The 5,000-nt window shown below is 36.8% G+C and overlaps 1 protein-coding gene across 1 annotated transcript in view; it reads left to right on the forward strand.

Annotated features, from left to right (window-relative positions):
- The first annotated feature begins 1,671 nt into the window (after positions 1-1,671).
- LOC106876408 (uncharacterized) overlaps positions 1,672-5,000 on the forward strand; it is an 18,135-nt gene continuing 14,806 nt past the window's right edge. Inside the window, exon 1 of the mRNA XM_014924942.2 lies at positions 1,672-1,796. The gene's annotated coding sequence lies outside the window, so the exon portion shown is untranslated. The remainder of the gene's footprint in view (positions 1,797-5,000) is intronic.

A 5,000-nucleotide genomic window follows, 5' to 3' on the forward strand; every position in this document is an offset into this window, starting at 1 on the left:
AAGTTAGTAAAAGAATTCAAATGAACACTATAGCCATGCCCCAAATCAATAGTACTTCCTATATAAACCTTTACCCTATGTGTGGCAGGTATCTCTACACAGTACTTATAAACTACATTTCTGCGTAGACAGGATCCAGCAAGTGGACATGAGTCCGGGATGTGACAATTACATGTTTTTCTTCTTGTTTCAGCATTAATCCTTCGTATAACTGAGGTCAGAGCACCCTCAACTGGTAGGGGGTGGTCTGGCGTATCATTTTAATCGATCCTAAACTTAGTGTAGTGGAATACAAGAGTTTCACAGACGACTTGTTGAAGACAGGATAGTATTTATGATGTTTGGGGAAATTTTCTTTCAAAATTCTAAAGAATAGTCTCGGTAAAGAAGGGCAGGGCGAACTATATAATTTCCCGTTTCCTAAATTTTTAATATTTGATTTCATTAAGTTGGTCGGAGTTATAAGATTTATACTTATGGTAATTCCTAAATGCCACATTATTTATTTGGGAGTCATCTGTAAAAGTTTTTTTTTAAATACATTTAATTGATTTATTTAAAGAGGAGGCCATAATATAAGATTGTTAATTAGTTCTCGTAAAGAGATTGGCAATTTTAATTTTGAGTATTGTATCAGGGATATAAAATATCTTATCGTTGAAGCCATTTAATTTTAGAGTTTGGTTATAGTGGGAGCATGAGTGTTGAATATCCCTTCGTTGGCAGATAAGTTTGAAATTCTTATAGAAATGGCCATTACCGTGCTATTGAGGGTTGATCTAGGATGATTAGAGAGAGTATTTAAGTACTGAAGGGTTTGGTTGTGTCTCCCATATGGATAGTGAAGTTTAGTATTAAGCTTAAGTGAGTCATTCACGAAGCTGGCTACCTTATAATCCATTTCAAATACAATAGTTAAATTATAATTTGTAAAATAATTTTATCAAAAGATTACTTAATGTGTTCAATCTCCGCACGACATAAATTTTTAGTTGCGAAAAGTACATCATCTTTATAGAGACCATCGGAGATGTTGGGAAAATACCGCTTTATTTGCGAGAGGAGAAATAAACCCACAAGGTCTATTATCTGGGCTGAGTCAGATGAGCACATTGTTATGTCGAAAATGTCTGATGTGTTTCGAGTTCAGTTATTAACATTAAAGTTGATGAGGGTTTTTCTAGCTGCCAAAATTAGGTCTATATCAGATGCAGAAATGGTTGCATAGTTTCGGACAAAGGTTAATGCTTCACCCAATAGGATGGGTGATATTAATGCATAGTAATCAGATATAGCAAATTGAGTGAAATTAATGTGTGTGTGTGTGTGTGTGTGTGTGTGCGTGTGTAGAGAGAAAGAGAGATCGAGAGAGAAGTTTTATGCATATATATAAGTTGTCATTACAGCTTACACACACATATACATACATGCATACATACATACATATATACACACACAGATAGATATAGATATAGATATATTGATATATGCATATATACATATACACACATATATATATATGTACGTGTACAATGTGTACATATGTATGTTTGTGTGTGTGTGTGTGTGTGTGTGTGTGTGTGTGTGTGTGTGTGTGTGTGTGTGTGTGTGAGTGAGTGTACATTGATACATGTGCCTATGCATGCGTTAGCGGTCGGATGATAAGAAGAACAATGATTTAAAGCTAATTCCAATGTCTAAATTGTTGATGGTGATAAGAGAAACAGTCGTTCGTCACATATTAATTAGATCATCCGTTACAACAGTCTAAAAACATATGACCAACTTTCTACCTGGTAAGAATTTACGTTTTATTATTTTACACTATTTGAAGCTATTCTACATCTCTAAACAATTTTTAATTATTCTAAATGTCTCTACACTGATATAAATTATTTTACAGCGTACCCTTTGTTCTATCTTACATTCTACAATATTCTACACTATTCAGTTCTGTTCTGACCTTTCTCATGCTATTCTAGACTATTCTGCAGTAGTGTACATTATTTGTCATTATTCTTTTAATTGTTTCAGTCACTAGACTGCGGTCATGCTGGGGCACTACCTCGAAGGGTTTTTGTCGAACAAATCAACCCCAGGACTTATTTTTTAAACCTTGTACTTATTCTCTCGTTCTCTTTTGCCGAACCGCTAGGTTACGAGGACGTAACTACATCCGCATCAACTATCAAACGGTGGTGGTGGGGGGAGGGCAAACACAGACACGAAACACATACATATAAATATATAGATATACGTATACACAACCGACTTCTTTCAGCTTTCGTCTACCAAATCCACTCAAAAGGCTTTAATTGGCGCAAGGCCATAGTAGAAGACACTTGTCCACGGTGTCACATAGTGGGGTTGAACCCGGAACTATATGATTCGGGGAGCAAGCTTCTTACTACACTTCAACGCTTGCGCCCATTGCGAACTATTCTATAATATTTGAAATTATTCGACTCTAATTTACCTTAGCTTAAACTATATAACATTTTCCGACAAAGTTGAGGAAACAAACAACTGCGGCGTTCAAATACTTGGTATCCTGGCCAAAGCTGTAACCAAGGCCGAAATACGTGGTTTTCTAAAAGTGAGAAGCGACAGGATAAAAAATAACATCACCCTTATTAGCTGCAACATGGTTTACAAAATTGACGACTGGTTCGTTAACTTGCAGCATATCGGTATATGAATATTATTATTTATATTAGTAGTATTATTATGCACAAGGTTCCTTGAGTGGCCCTAGCTGGAAACTCCTCTGTATCAGGACATTTTATTTTATCTCTTTCCTCTCCCTTTCTTCCCCTCATTTTTCTTTTACGTAAATCCTCACACAAACTGTTAACTGTTCTTGAAATATCTTCTCACCTGATGCCTCTGCGACAAATAAAAGAGATCATCATCATGATCATCACCACCACCGACACCACCACCACCACTACAACAACAACAACAAGAAGAACAAGAACAACAACAACAACAACAATATAAACAGCAGTAGCAGCAGCATACACGCACCTAGATATTTGCGTGTGATAAAAGACAGAGAAAAAAGAAAGAAAGGAAAAAAGAAAAAGGCAAGAAAAAAAATAAAGGGGGGAATGAAAGAAAATTCACAGCGACAATGCTCTTCTCAATACGTGTGACGTGCCACCAGTTAAGACAATCTTTTGCACTTCCTGTATGGATGGTAAGCCAGGGATCATTCTTTGATAATTTTCAGTTCCTTTTTTTGATCATTCCAAGTGCTAAGATTCTGCTGCGATATTTCTTGATATCTTACAAGTGAAAGAAGTAACTTACATTTTGGATATTATTTTACGCGGGTACCTTTATTGAACATTTTGGAATGTCTGTCCCTTACTTGGATTTAGACAACAAGGACAGGTTTCAAAAATGTGTCCGTTTCATTTTACCGGCCCACGCCGAAGCGAAAAGTTTAATTTTCTTTACTCAGATCCGCTCCCCAGAAAGAATACACTAAATAAAACAAAATACCACTAAACAAAAGAAAACAAAATGTAAAAAAGATATTAACGAACACAAAAAAACAATAACAGAAAATATCAACAGCAGCAGCAGCAAAACCACCACCACTAACAACAACAGCAACAGCATACAGGCACATACTATGTCATAGATAAATGTGAATAGCAAAATGCTTTCATGACCAAACGTTCTTTCGAACAGAATATCTTCAAAATGGAATATTTTGCTGAAAGAACGGAAAGCTTAGGGTATCCTCTCCTCAATACAGGCCAACCACACACCATCAAAGGGCTGCACTGGTGGGCTTTGTCCACAGTTATGGGAACCTTACTTATCCTATCCATGAAAGACTTGGATATAACCTTGGTACATATTTCAAATGAAATCTCCTTTATTGAGAGAAGAAGAGCATATGGCAACGTATGTATCATCTTTGAAACGGAGGACATCTGTAAAATGGATGCTCAACGTGCACATGACACACCTGCTCCCTGAGTTTGTCCCAGAGTATTTAGGAAGGAGGAACACAAGGACAGCATTTAGGACTTCGGGGACAGTGTAGAACTGTGGATAGTAGCCACCTTTATGGCACAACATGGCCAGGCGCAACATTGGTGAAATGTGATCGTATAGGGTTATTATAGACCCATGTTTCTCTGCCATTTTTTTTTACTTTGATGCCTATTTTACTTTGATGCCTATTTTACTCGGATAGACCCTCAGATCTATTCAATGTTTAAAAAATCATGTATCTTTTATAGTATGAGAAATCGTATAAATATATATATATATATATATATATATATATATATATATATATATATATTGTGTATATTTTGTGAAATAAAGACAATTCATTGTGCATAAATTTTAACAACAAAATATTATATGGACCCAGATTGAGAACCACCGCCATTGATATACAAGATGGCTCCGTATTACAATAAAACTATACCAGAAGTGTCTCCTATAGAGAATGCTGACAGGATGACCTTGGAACACAGCATCCAAAGTAAATGGCTCGGCTGCTACTTACATGGAAGTAAAACCCATTTTAAGGTTTTCTGTGCAGAAAACCTAAAAGAAGATTTATGAATAACAAGAGCTGGTACGTCACAAATCTGTTCACGGCCTGGTTCTGCCATACATGCGAAAAATGACTGAGGATTACCAGAGATTGCTGAAGCAAAGAACATCAGGTGATGAGCGCGGAGATGGCCCGAAACGTCGGGTCAGCTTGGAAATCTTCACAACCTTGAAACAACAAAGAATTATAGTCCAGTATTATGGCAGAGATGAAATCGGTCATGCTGGTGATGGATACCAGAACATCCAGTTGCGTGCAGTTGTAAATTTCACTTCAGGACTTATACCCAGAAGAAAAGGCTGTAAACTTTAGGCAGAGGTAGTGACACCATTAGCAGCCCGTGGTGAAGACCATAGTTGCTGTTCCTGCCGTTCTTATAATGCTAGTGGTCGGAGCTATGAGGTTAGTCCAAGTG

This window comes from Octopus bimaculoides, chromosome 20, assembly GCF_046866305.1.
Source record: "Octopus bimaculoides isolate indiv1 chromosome 20, ASM4686630v1, whole genome shotgun sequence".
Taxonomy (NCBI): domain Eukaryota; kingdom Metazoa; phylum Mollusca; class Cephalopoda; order Octopoda; family Octopodidae; genus Octopus; species Octopus bimaculoides.